Genomic DNA, 15731 nt, shown 5'->3' with positions numbered 1-15731 from the left:
GTTAATTATCGTGTGTTACAACGCAAGCTTGTTAAAAAAAATCCTCTGCTATTTTCCGCTAATACATTTTAGCCATGCACTGTTTTCAAAAGTAACAGAATTTTTTGTTTAAAAAAAAAGTCTTTTTCCAGAATCAACATTGATATCTTGACGACCTTGATTGATATAAAAGAAGACCATTAAAATAATATAAAATTTTAAATGAAGTAATTTAGACAATATATACAGACATAAATTTCCAAATAATTTATTTTTGGAGACTTTATTTTTAAAAATTGAACATCAGAGTAACTATCAACAGAGTAAAATAAGACAATAATAGACTTTAATTGTTCTTTTCTCTATAGCAACTATTTCCAAGTAGAAAATAATATTATCGGCCATTGTTCGAAGAAATAGAAACCTAAGCGCTCCTTCAATCATTTTTCTTGGTTACTTCATTTAGTTCACTTCCTATATTCGAGATTTTCCTTGCAGATAGAAATTGACGTTCAGAATAAAAAATAACACTATTCGAATATAACTGCAATTTGAACTGTCAAAATAATTCGCTATGGAAAAAAATTCAGTACAATGTATTTATCCAACTATAATGGCGTGGCTAACCATAGTAAGATTCAATGTTATCCAAATATTTTTATAATATCGAAAAACAATACAATGAGGTATAGTTGAAGCAAAAAAAAAAAAAAAAAAAAATATGAAGTCGATTAAACAATTTAATCTTTTTATTTTAAATACAAAAACCGAAATAAAGGACAAGAAAAAAAAATGAAAATATTATCAAGGAATATATTTCATTGAAATAGCATCACTATGAACTTCAAGAAAGCCGATTGCCATTGTTACAAAACTGAATGAAATTTTTAACAAAATAAATTTTTAAAAATGCAACAGAGAAAAGGGAAACAATAATCGAGCTTCAGCAAGAAATTTCATACTGTTATCTTTGTTTTTAAAGCCATGCGGCATGATCAGTCTGTTATATATTTCGTATGGTTAACATAAAATGCAATATGAATTTTTAAACAAAACTTCTTTAACGGTAATCATTTCATTTTCCCTGTTCATTTGTATCATGCCAGAAGGTGGTGTAGTAAAAAAATTTCAAGTAAGTCATATTTTCTATATTTCTGTAAGATAACATAAAATTGGTTCTAGTGTAGATTTGGGTGCCCCTTCGATTGGAGACTTCTGGTTTCCATAATGTTCTGTTGGGTCACCGACCGAAAATCCCCTTGGCGCCGATCTTGGTGTAAAAAACAAATTGCCAAAATAATCAAAGGGCACCCAATTGTAGACTTTTACCTAAAATTTAAATACAGCGAAGAAAACAGTTTGAACCAATCATATTAGAGTTTTAATTATTCGCAATAAATACAATTTGCGTTGTCGAATAAAATGAAATGAAAAAGAAAGAATACTTTTACAGGTAAAATACTCTGAACCTGATATTAAATCAAATATTGCTCAAGAAATATTTTATATTAAACTGAATAGGAAATAAAAAATAGTTATCCTGGCCTATTATTAAAATAGAGAAATTAAAACGAATTTACAAAAACAAAACTTTATATCTTAATATCTAATGAAAAGCCAAGTGCGCAATATATATCAAAACTGCTTCAATAACAATCCATCCTTATGAATCGTTTGACACCAGTGATTTCGTATAGCTGTTTTTCAAGCTTGTCCATTTTAGCAATTATTCTATAACTTTCAGGTCATTGTATACATAGAAATAAAATTCGGCCGGAACGGAACATAGAAATATGCATAAAAATTAACGAAAGATTGAGTAAGGCATTCACTACCAAAGCGATAAAAAATTAATGGAAACTCCAATAAGATTTGAACTGCATGAAATGTTATCTAACAAGACTTTGCTGTACATTTAATATTCCTAAGATTTCAATTTATTAGTAGCAAACATTTTTAATGCAGACATTTCATTCATTAACTGACAATTTGATACAGAAATTACATCATGTCACCGGCTATATTTTTGCAACCGAGTGTGTAAATGAGTTATGAAAATGCGAGTTAACTTATGAAAAATGTGTTAAGAATTATAGAATAAAATTGAAAGTCCATCACCCGAACGTTGTCTTCATGAGATTAAAAGTCATTGAGTTTAAAAAATGCTAGAGATATTAAATATATGGTAGAATTATTACATAAAACAACAGGATGATCTTAGGAACAATAGGACCGAAAAACGCTGAAATTCACGTTTCTATTGAAATGAGTTGTTTGAAAGTGACATTATATAAATATTTATGAAAATTCCTTTAAGAACAACCTTACAAGAATTCGTTTACAATTTCTATATCTTCAAAACCAATTTTCTCAGAAACATGCGTCCGAAAAGATTCTGGAATATAGCCTTATTACACAATATCTGAAGATGTGCTAAATGCTTTCTTTATTCATTTTATATCAAATGACACATATACTATATCATGCATTCCTCATAATGACTAAAAAAAATGGAGGCCCATATACGGTACAATTGGGAAAAAAGAAAAACATCTTCAATACATTCATTTTGAGAAATTAGTTGTTCAGGCAAAACATAAGTAATCTAATGCTGTATTTTCTAAAAATAACTATTGTTTTATGAACAATAATCATGCAATGGTTAAAAAAATAGCTCAATTTGCAGAAAAAATTACGTACACTGACATATATTTGTAAAAAATAAACAAAATTTATAAAATTACAGCTTTTTCCTAATTTTATAACTGCGTCCAATAACTGCATACCATAAATCATTATAAAGAATTATAATTAAAAGCAAATTCCCTTCAGAGTAGGAATTCCATCAATTTCAATATGATTGACTGAAATTTCGGTATAAAATTAAACGATGCATGTTGAAAATTAAGTAATCTAATTTTCTTCCTTTTCCTCCAACTCACCAGCTACTTCGAACACTGGATAACAAAAAATGCCCTCCCCCTCCAAAAAAAAAAAAAAAAAAAATGTTGTCTTGTTACTGTTAAACAAATTATTCATTTCGTCGCAGAAAAATCCAAATCAAGTGCTTTTGTCTGAACATTATGGAGAAGGGGATGAAGTGTTTTTCTAATTTAAATATGAAATGAATCTCTTTAACTTTTGAATTAACTGTAATGATTACGATTTTATTCAAGATAATAATTTTATCATTAAAGAGCATTTCTTTCAAACAGATCATGCGAAATTCGCTTTTCCGATTTTTACAATGAAATAACTAAAATTTAAGTAACAAATGAAAGAGCTTATTTTGATATTTATGGCAAATATTGTTTATGTTTACTAGATTCAGGTACCGGAGAATCGATACTATAAGAGAAACCGGAGTGAAATACCTGTTACAAAAATTATACGGAAGAAAACATCATCGACCACAGTCCCTTTAATTGTTCAGCATGATATAGAAAACGCAGAATATACGGACCACAGTAGAAAAAATATAAAGAATACACTGTTCACATTTGCAAGGACAAAACGTACTTTAAAGAATTATTACGAACACAGCTCTGAAAGAAGAAATAATTTATATATGAATTATATGCCTGTTCAAAGTAATAATAAAAGACACTTATTACAAAGGAATGACAAAAAAGATTCCCATAGAAAACAGAGAGATCAAACCATTGTGAAATATTTTCATGTACCAAAGAAAAATCGAGCTAAGAAAAAAGTACATCATAAAGCAATCTCTGCAAAATTTACCACAGTTCAAATTGAAGCAGAGCTAACAGAATTAGAAACTGAAGATCCCAGTATACATATTTTTTCCGATGAAGATTCAGCAGTTAAGAAAAAGCATACTAAGAGCCATGAAAGAAGCTACAAATTTCCCACAACTTTCGAAGCTGGAAATGAAGAAATTGAAGATAAGAACAAACATACTTTTCTTTATGATGATTCAATAAGGAAGAAGAAACATACCAAGAAGAGCCATAAAACAAATCATAAATTTAACACTTTCGAAGACAAAACAGAAGATAGAGATGAAGAAACTGAAGTTTTCAGTACATATTACATTCCAAACAACGAAAGATCAGTAAGCAAGAAAAAAAATCCATATAAAACTTGGAAGAAAGCTCATAATCTTGAGAATTCATTTGCCAATGATTTCATTTCTGCTTTGAAAAGCGAGTTAAAATCTCAGCACAGCACCGAAGCAACTTCAGAGTCAGAAGATTCCCTCCTCATCGAAAAGGAAAAAGAAACTGACTATCAAAAACTTGTTCCAACAACTGAAGATATTAAACCAGTATCGGAAGATTCTATAATGGTAAAAAAGGAACAAGAAATCTTTGAATCTCAAGAAGGTCTTCTAAATACCAGAGATGCATCAAGATTGAACGACGTGCCTTTAGAAAACTATGATGAACAAGATAATGAGTATGATAGAAGCAGAGTCATAGAAATGCCAAATCTTGGTGAGACAGATTCTTATGTTAGAATAAAAAAGGACGTTAATAATGTAAGCTTCGAAAACAAAACAATGCCATCAATTAATTCTAACAAAAAACGAGATCTTTCCAGAAAAATGGATGAATTTACAAAATTCATAGAGAAATTTAAAGAGGAAAAAAGTAGCTACACGGAATTTATAACGCCGATAAATGGTGACAGTGAAAATTTCAATTACGATACAACATCAGAGATACATAATACAAATGATGACGATTATTTCAGTAGTAGTTATTCTTACAATGATGCAAATGAAGAAAATACAACGGAAATGCTTAAATCGTACAGCATGACAGAATTCAGAAATGATAATTATTTCCAGAACTTTGAAGAAAGATTAAATTATAATACAACAGCAGATAATGTACTCAATTTTTTAAACAATTCTAACTCCCCTGAAAACGTAAGTGAAAAGGATGAGCAAAGCATCAATAACAGAAGTATGAAATTAATAAAAACCTTTGAAGAAAACACAACATACAGAACAATGAAATATACAGACATCATGGTATCGACAGAAGATGATTCAAATTATGATCTAGCAAAGACAGATTCTAATCTTGCAAAAGATTTCGAATACCCTTTGTTAAAGAGAAAAAGTAGCACAAACAAAACTTATAGTACTGATGCAAAATACTTAAAGATGTTTGAAGATGAAATTACTCAAACATCAAACATTGCCCATAACGTTAATGAGGAAGAAAGTAAAACCACTACATATGGAAATAACAGAATTACTAATTCGAATTTATCAGTTCGGAAGTCCACTGATCAAAGAGTACATAACGGAAAAATATCAACAAAAGTATTTACACCAAAAAGTACAGTCAAACCATTATCAAATATAAGAATTAAATTAAAAGATCCATTCAAGCTTTCTAAATCAATTCAAACAAAAGATATAAAAATGAAAAATAGAAAATTTAGTATACATTTAAATAACAAAATTACTGCTTCCAATTTATCGGTCCGAAAGTCCATTGATCAAACAGCACACAACAGAAAAATTCCAAAGAATATATCCACTTCAAAAAGTACTATCAAATCACTACCAAATACAAGGTTAATATTTAAAAATCCGTTTAAGCTTTCGAAGTCAAATCTTTCGACACACAAAAAAATAAAAAATACAAAGTTTGACACATCTAACATGAAACACTTAATAAAGAAAAAACAAGAAACAAATCTGAATAATGACTTGAAAAATAATAAAAGCAAATCTTTCTTAAATAAGATACGTTTAAATCTTGATTGTTTTTTAAATATGTTTAATTTCTTAAAACCTATCTTAGTGGATGAAAGTGCAAGCGCTGAATATCAGTACACATTAAAGCATGACGAGAAAGGTGAGAAATTTGCAGAAATTACAGAGAAAACGGAGGATAACTACAAAGGCATTAAACACTCGACTATAAAATTGCGAATTTTCACAATTTGGGTTACTTTTGGAGTTTTATTTTGTATTCTCTTAACAGTAGTTGCCATTTATTTAACTAGAAAAAATGCGATTCTGGAACATCGTCCACTGTTTGAAAGAGAAAAGGAATTTATTTGGGGAGACGGCGTGGAAGAAAGAAAGAATTACGCGCATCATAGATTTTCTTACAAAGAGGAATTAAAGAAATTTATAGGGATTCCAGCAGACACTGACAGCGAAAACAAAGAAGCTAAATCACCAAGAGCAACTATAATTAAAATCGAGCAGTTAAAGCATTATCTGCCAAGCATTTCAACAGAAAACGAATGGCTAAACACATACGAAAAACACAAAAAGAAACAAGAAAGAAGAAATTGGTTTCACCGATTTTTAGAATCCTCATGTGTGCAAAGTATAGTACAAATCTTTAAAAGAGTAAAAGTAGAAAAAACAGAAGGCAAAAGAGGCGGAAAAAAGAATGCCTATGATACCGATACATCAAAGAATTTTCTAAAGAGTTTATGGAAACCTGCACCATTAAAGAAAACCAAAAAGAAAGAAACACAGCAATTCGAATTTTTGTCCGAAAACTTAAAAACATTTTTTAGCGATGATGAAATGAGTTCTGAAGATGAACTGTTAAATGGAAAAGGAATTCATCTCATAGATCTAACTCAAAAAAGGAATGATCTTAAAGAACACAATATTCCAGAAGATTTGTTAGATCCATCTTCTCAACATAAGCACATGGACATTATATCCAAGAAATACAAAACTACAATGAATGAACATCAAAAAACAGATAATGTCAAAAACGAAGTTGAAAGAATCTCAGGATACCCTTCGAAAGACAACTCTTGTTCTTTTTTAAATGAAATTAAGAAAGCGGTCGGCGTAGCAGAGAAAAATATCACTTTTCCGGAACCTTTACCACTTTGTTCAACAGAATTATTATGGAAACCATCATGAAAATGTTTGAAATAGAATGTACAATAATTTTTTTGCAATAAAAATGATATTTTTCAGTTTAAATCTTATTTTTCTAAACCCCATTGAGTTTAAATATATTATACAACCCTCTCGTTCACAATGATTGAATTTTATAATTAAATACAATGGATAACGAAGTTCTCATTTAGCCCGAATATTTCCTTCCCATTATTCTACAGAACTTAGAATTAAATGACATATAGTAAGAAGTATAGTAAGAAGCAAGAAGATACCTTATTCGCTAAGAAGAAAAGTCACTAAATATATTTTTTGAGTTATTAAATTTGTTGAATTATGACTTTTCTAAAGGGCATTAGAAGAATAAAATGTCCTTTAGAACTGTTATATTTCAAAGAAAGCTCTAGTGTCTTAACACAATTTGCACTCTTTGCTCTCTGCTGTTTTATAGGTATCTGCAGGTATTGCTGTATAATCTCCTGAATATATAACAATTTCTTAGAAGCATTCTCCTCTTCACTCTCTCAAGTATGTACACATAAAGATGTCACTGGCACAGTACAGCATTTTCTGATTGTCCCTCTTTCAAAGAAAGGTACCCAAGGAGGGGACGATTGCGAGAAGACAGGTTTTCGACTTGCATCCATCTATTTTAGAGTTTCGGAATAATTTCGAACACGCAATAATAATGTTCAGATTGGCGAATTGTAGCAGAAATTTGATACCGATTTATAATTTTGATGTCGCAAACCTAATTTTACCTATTTACCTTAATGAATCTTTGAGTTATACTGTTTATAAACAGAAATGAACTGCAATTCAAAAAATTGTTGTTGTTTTAAGTCGGGGAAGTTTAGAATAAAGAGAATCGTCGAAATCTCAAGATTGAATTGTAGGCCATAAAACTTTCGTTTTCTATACAAGAATTCATTCATATACAAAAACATAAATATGGAGGGTATGAAATTTAATATAAATCTATAATATAAGCACGAATTAATTATATATGTTTGAAAAAATTTGAATATCTAGGGAAAACGATATATTTATTATAGAGTTACAAGTAATTTGTTAATGTTATGAACAGGAATAAATAGTTTTCAGTCAAAAATGTAGATAACTTTTCCCGAATTATTGTTTTACTACGTATAAATCTTTGCATTTACAGAGTATCATTAATAAATATTGAAACAGACAATCTTCTCAAAATTTAATATAAATAAATAAAATATTCAAAAGTTTAATGGTGATATTCGTTCCTGGTGATTCGCGTCCTGGCATAGGGGGAGCGCGTCTTCCCTGTGATCTAGGCGTCCCGGGTTCGAGTGCCGGTTCGGGCATTGTTGTTCTTCATCTGTTCTCTTTGTGAGATGTGTGAATGTCCCCCCTCCCCTGCAAAAAGGGGCTGTGCAAGCGAATGTGATGCGTGAGTAGCTAAGACGTACTCTTGACTCTAGTTGTCGCTACTAAAACAAGACATGCTCCCTTGGCTTAAAATCGTTGACTTCGTCAGCGAGCTTGTCCATGGCAAGTGCCATTATAAACAACAACAACATTTATTTCTTTAATAGATCTATACACACAAAACATTTTATTCAACCAAAAAAAAAGTTCTTTTATACCCTAAAGGGAATGCCAGGGGGGGATTGAGGATTTGGATTTTTTTTTTTTCTTTCTCTTTTATCTCCGATGATTTCAAATTTCAACACCCTAATGGTTCTGCCAGTGCGGTACACGTTTATCCTCATATTTTTAAACTTATAAAATAAAATTAAGTATTTTATGGATATAGATGTTATAATTCGAATCCATAAACATCTACAATTTCGCCTGAATTAATAAGATGGCGTGTTCCGAAATTAGAAGATGTCAGTCATTAATTTTATCTAACAAATATTTCTGAGGGAGTAATACTTTAACAACAACATTTCATTTTTATATCCTCTTTTATGAAGAGAAAGTTACTGCAATTGTAGAAAAAATTATTCGAGCTCGGGATTTTAACTAATCTCCACGTTTCAAACCTGCCTGAATCTGGAAAACCCGATTTTGGTCCATTTGTGAACATGGTAACTCAAAAAAAATTTTTTTGCTAGACGGATGAAATTTGGTAAATGGCCTTTACACAAAATTTGCAGATTTCAATTAAAATTCGAATGAAATTCATTCAGAGAAACTTTTTTCCGTCCGGTTGTCTGTCTATAAACATGCTAACTACAAAGCAAAGACAGCCAGATGGATACAATTTAATACCTAGATTTCATATCTAAAGTGTAGATTCTTATCAAATTCGGAACCAAATCCTTTAAGGAGCTGTTGGTCATCACTTTCAAGAGTATGTAAATGCGATTAACTCAAAAACTTAAATAAACGAAATTTGGTTATGTGATTTTATGAAATTTGACCCAGAACTACATGTGTAGTTCCGTACCAAATTTCGGTTTCAATAGGTCGAAAAAGAGAAGTCCAAAATATATATTCTGGTCTAGTCTGGTTCTGGTGTAAAAAATGCATTCCAACGATTAATCGCCAAAGATCGCATGTAACAGAATTTAATGACATGCGGTTCGCAAATACACATTTCCTAATGGGCCTATGAGAAAATTTCAGGAAGACTATTTCCTCTAATTTAAAAGATTATCGCTTTTTTATTATCTATTTTTAAAAAATTTATATTGAATAAAAAGGTGACGAATCTTCAGAAGAATCAATCTTCTTTTATTTTTCATGAATAAGAATAAATTGAAAAACTGGACTTAAGAAAGAGAGCATTGATAAGGAATTGACGATTGGTTTCTTAGTAAAGAATCTTAGAAGATGAACTTGACCCAAAATGAATATTGGAATAGAAAAGATGGGAATGAGCAGATTGTTGAGAGTGTCGAATCTGCACTTCCTTTTGCAGCCATATCAAAGCATGCTACTTAAAGAAACAATTAAAAAGTTGCCTTTACATACCACTGGTAAACTGAATGGGATTTGGAAGCTCATGCAAACGGCGTAATTCAAAGCCTGCCATAGAAAATTAGCCTTCCTTAAATAACAGAAAACATGAAAAAGTTTTAATACCTCTACGAATCGGGCACAGTAGATTAACTCATAATTATTTATTAGTAGAACAATTACCTGTGTCCACACAGTTTTTCACATATTAACCGAATGGCCATATTTTAACGCCAGCGCTTATTTTACTTTAAACCAACAGCAGTGACTCTGCCAGTGTTGCTTACCAGAGATCCACACACTAACGTTATGGGCTTTTTAAAATTCATAGGATTTAATCTGAACTCCTAATTGTATTTGTATTTTGAATCTATGTTTTATAATATCCCCTTTCCAGTGATTTCTTTTGTATAATTTTAATTGAAACTAATGAATTAAACACTGAGAACTTGTTGGGCGCACAACTTCAAATTAAACCAAAACTAGAATTAAAAAAAAATGGTTTGAAAACCGTTTTTAATATTTCATTATATACATATATATCTTATTTTAATATTAGAAAAACATGCATTCTACACAAACTATTTTCATACAAAAATTACATCACTTTTAAATTAGCATTAAAATTTTAGATTGGATTTGTGTCAATTAAATATTATATTAGCTCTACATATTATTAGTTGAAGGAAAAATTAAGGAATGTCCAACATAAGACGAATGCTATGCGATAAAAAAATTGGTCATTTAAGCAGATGCTAATCTTGTCTAACACTAAATTATGGATCAGATGGATATACTTAGAAGAAATGAAAACGAAAAATAAATTTAAAAAAAATTCAGTCCGAAAATTAAAACAGAATTTTTAAATTAATGTTTTAAATTAATATTTTGTATTATATAAATATATTTTAAAACAAAAAATGCATTAAAGATTAATAATGTACAAGGCTCTTGAATTTATAAGGCCTGAAAGGGGCAGGATAATATTTTGGCATCTATAAAATTGCATAGAAATCAAAATAAGGAATTTGGGTATGTTATACTCTCATATATTTTAATTCCTTAAAATGCAAAGATTTTTTTTATTAATGCTCCAATATTTTAAATATCAGTTACGTTACTGTATCCGCTAAAAAAGTCATCCATTCAAATTACAATGTCAATTTTAATAATTTAAAGGCAGCTCAACATAATGAAGGAAGATTATGGTTATTAAATAGAGATTATAACAGAAGTAAGAATATACGAATATTGAGTGAATTTTCGGGTGACCTTATGAAATAATTTTCAATTGTTTATGGATGGATGCAGTCACAAGGCGTGGCAGCATAACTACTGCATAAGAGAAAAACAGTCTTAATAAATTACAGAGCGGTATGTCATGTTCATTCCCGGATCAGTATGTCATCAGAGCAAAGTTCATTACTCGTAAATCACATGTCGGGTCCGTCTGTCTTTGCGGATCCTACATTGATGACAAGCGAAAAAAGCCACGAACTCGCCGGACCATGCAAAAGCCCACCGAGCCATAACTGGTCTAAGAAACCGTCAACATTCTCTTACTAGCTAAATACAAAAGAAAATAGCGAAGGGAAAAAATAAATCACGAATGAAATGAAATTTTTTGCGTTTTAATTTTTCTCCTTGAGATCGCTGCCTGTAAACGGAGCGTGGTAATAGTATAAATATATTTTAAACATTCAACCAAGCCTATAACAAATTCTGCTTCTCATCAAAACATTAAACCTCCAGCCGATCTACCATGGGACAGTTTAAAGTTTTTCTCATCGTGATATTTGTAATTTTTGTTAACCTAGTAAACTGCTCAAAAGAATCAAGCAAAATATCCCAAAACTCAACTGAAACTAAAAGACGTCTTGGTCGCACAGATTTTCAAGTGTACAGTCCACCTGATGAATATGCTGATAAGAAATCATCACCTCCAGTCTTTTTCCCATCTGATCCAATCTACAAGGATGATGGAAATACTAATTTCCAACCAAGTAAAGGACCCGAAGAGAAAATTGACTCGCAGAAATTTCCTTCACCATCCAGAGAGGACGGACCTCTAGGATTTTACAAGGCCAAACCGAGATATTATTCACCTAAAGATAACATGTACAAAAGTGCCACCAACGACAACTGGAATGTGTGGAAAGGGGATGAAGCACCAGAGGTGAAACCACCACCAATGCCACAGATGAAAGGTGCCCCACCACCTCCACCCGATTTTGAAGAGTATTACTTCCCAGCAGATCCATGGAAAGAAGATCCTTGGACTCCAGATAAGATGGCCACAATGATCATGATGATGAAGGAAATGCAGAAACCGAAACCCAGTGGCATTCTGTCCAGTTTCAAGAAAGATCCAGGTGCAATTCTTCTTGCCGCAGCCATTCCTGTGAGTCTCATTCTGGCAGCAGTTTTGCCTACTCTTATGAATATGATGATGAACGGTGGTCTTCCAACAGTAACCACAACAGCAACAGGTCCCAAAGGCCGCAGTTTGGTCGATCATGAATATCTTTCTCCAGTTGTTAATGCCCTCACCACATTCGGATCGCGAGCACTTGAAAATCCGGAATGCCTGCAGAGAATATTCTGTCAAGTTACTAAAGGCTCAGCTGATAATACCACCGATTCCAGGCCCATGCAAAAAATGCTGCATAAAGTCTCTACTTTTGTGGACGAAGATTACTTGCAAAGTTTAGGCGTCAAGAGTTTAGTTGATTCCATGGCTGACGGCAACTGTGAGAAGATTCCATGCACAAATTTTAATTCAAGCGACTCCCGAAAACACAAAAGAAAAGGTAAAATAGAGGTAAATCAGAAATAGAAAAGTTTGTAAATGAATTAATACAAAGAATTCAATTTATTAAGCTCAATGTATCTGAAGTTTTGAATATTTAATCGTAGATTTGTTCATTTTATTAATAAATAATTTCTGTAAATAAAGTTATATTTTAATTATATTGCTTTGATTTGTTTAATATAACTGCATTTATACTTTTTAAAACATTACGATTTTATACATAAAAAGTGCATTAATTCAGAGATCTACTCAAAAAATTGTACATAAACATGCTTTATGTACAATATAATGAAAACTTTACAAAAACTGCTATTTAATAAGGTATTGAGACAGCTTCTAAAGTTATTTTTTAGTGAATTGATGTCAATATGAAATTTCTAGAAAGGAAATAATTGACGGGAGAAAGTAATTTTCCAATAATTTGTAGAGAGCTTTGATTATTATCCAATGTATATAACAAAAAAAAGCTTAATTTGAAAATAAAAATATGATGGGTAGCTATTAAATCTATATAAATAATTAAATTTGTAAATAAGAATCTAAAGAATTAAAAAAAAAACAATGAATCTTTTCAGATGTGAATAATAAAAAAGAATAAAATAATAAACAACAAAAAATTCTTCGTGACATGCCAGGTCAAATACCATTACATTTTTTTATTGTATAACTATTTTACTATACAAGGAAAAAAACTGTATTGTATATAACACAATTATTTGAATTTAACATGAAAATGAACTAAATTTCGTGCGCTATTATAAAATGTGTGATACCAAAATTTTGTTAAAAAAATTGGGGAATGAAATTATGTGCATGACTAATAAAATAAATTGAAATATAAAACGAATAAATGTTTTAAAAATTTATTTATTAGAAGAAAAAAGTAAAATTTTGAAACAATTAGGGTTCAATTTTGATATACACAAAAGGCTAAAATTATTTGGATTTTAGCATGAAAATCCCGAATAAATTGTTGTATAATAAATTATAAGAGATAAAGCTGATTTTGTTTTAATATTTAAGGATGTCATAGAAATTCCTATATATGAAGCATTCGGTTATTTTTATTTATACCTATGACAGTTTTTTAAATATTTAAATGCGAGATAAATTACAATAAAAAAAATCAATGAAATTTTGGATGGTAAAAATATTGCAATTAACAAACTATTCAAATTTAACATTCTCAATAACAAAAGAACATTCGACCGAAAACTAAGGAAGGCTTGACATAAATAAAGTTGCACAAGAGAATCAAAATCACATTTTGGACTTTCTTCTTACTGAATGAATGGAACCAATCGACACATTCGAGTAAAGATTATAAATTAAAATTAAATCATTGGCTTTTGAATTACCATGCTAGATAGGAAAAAAAAAGATTGTTAGATAGTTAATCTTTTAAGCATTTAGTTCAAATTTTTTCCCTTCTACAGTGTATAAAAATCATGTCAATTGCCATGTATCTAATTCGCTACACTTCTGAACTATCATACAGATCTATGGACAGACAAACTTCTTTTAGATGAATTTGATTCAAAATCAGATACGGACTTACAATTTTGATGCTAAGATCAGCAGCCAAATTTTATTTATAAAGCTCATTTGTTTTCATAATGCTTTAGTAATCGCATTTACATTCATACGAATGGGAGATTTCATACGATATTAATTTATAAATCTGGTGTAAAAACAATGTCAAATTTCATACATCTAGCTTTCTGCTTATTTAAAGTAGAATTTCAAAAATGATTTTTCGAGCTTTGAATTACCCAAAACTTGGGGATCGTCGAAATTTCAGGGTTGAATAATTTGATGACTGCAGTATTTTTTCTTTCTTTACATTTTATATACGAGATATATATATTTTTTTAAATCGACAATAATTACAATTAAAAAAATGTTTGTATTCGACTCTTGGTTGATAAATTTGAATTTATGGGAAAGTATTTTTGTTTCACCAGAGCAAACAATTCAGTTCCCTATCAGTAAAAAGCACTCATCCTTTTAATCACCGGCATATTATCAAGATACAAGGGGTTAAGAGAAACGTGAGAAGTGGTTGAACAAATATTTCACTGGGCGTGAGATGGGAAAGTGTGCCGTACAAACACTTATCTCTTTTAACAGTGATGACTTTATCTTAAATCGTATAAGTAGCTCCTGATCTATTTGGAAACAACTAACTCTTTGAAAAGTATCGGGTATTTCAGTAAACTGATAGACAGCCGAATTTTACAATTTTTGTATGCATTACAATAGTTATCAATCTTTGTTAACCCTTTAAAGGGCCATTTTTTTCTAGTCATATTATGTTAAAATATTTTTAGGCTTGAAATTATAATAAGAAAAGGGGTTCATTTAGCTTATTAGATAAATTTAATTTTATTAATTAATTAATTTGGTTAATTAATAATTAAGTAACAAATCAAGACACATCATTTTGTCTGAGATAAAGAATTGAATCATCCAAGTTTCTGACTTACTCAAAAAATTTGTCAGAACTTATGCCAACCTACATAATTTCATACAAAGATTGATAAATTTGGTGGGAAGCATACTTCCCACGGCCCTAGAAAGGGTTAATTGTTGTAAAAATATGCGCCTGGTGTTAGAAGTAACTGTTTATTAGAAAGGTTGAGTAAAACTTTTTTTTTATCCTCAAGGCGACAAAAAAAGTTAAAATTTTTGTGGGCTTTATATTTCAAAAGTAGTTTACAAAATAGATGAGTGTTATTGTCATTTAATAAATCCAAAATATTAAAATCGTTCATTAACATTTATTATTTCGAATATAAGAATTAAAAATATTGTAATAGATATTATTAAGTAATATTTCATAAAATCGACATAATGATATCCTCAAAAGAATTATTTCTCTTGAAATTTATTTAATTTCTATATTTACATTTAAAATAATATTTATTTATTTAAAACATAATATTTTACTTTCTTGATATTTATTTACATTTAAATCAAGTATAAAGAGGAGGAGGGGGGGGGGAGACTAATAAGGACTGAACTGAAAAAAATATTTGTGAAAGAAAAAAATCTGAATAATTAAGTATGCTGTATTGAAAATGAAAGGATTGATGAGTTCTTCTCTAAAAACTGGCCCAAAGAGTTTGAATTTAGGAATTC

General features: G+C 30.1%; 1 protein-coding gene across 1 annotated transcript in view; it reads right to left on the bottom strand.

Moving 5' to 3' along the window:
* The window catches only part of LOC129971452 (peroxidasin-like), a 138198-nt gene that overhangs the window by 44346 nt on the left and 78121 nt on the right, over positions 1-15731 (bottom strand). The window lies entirely within an intron of this gene.

This window comes from Argiope bruennichi, chromosome 6 (assembly GCF_947563725.1).
Source record: "Argiope bruennichi chromosome 6, qqArgBrue1.1, whole genome shotgun sequence".
Taxonomy (NCBI): Eukaryota; Metazoa; Arthropoda; class Arachnida; order Araneae; family Araneidae; genus Argiope; species Argiope bruennichi.
Note: the sequence above shows the minus strand (reverse complement) of the source record. Positions and strands in the feature narration are given on the sequence as shown.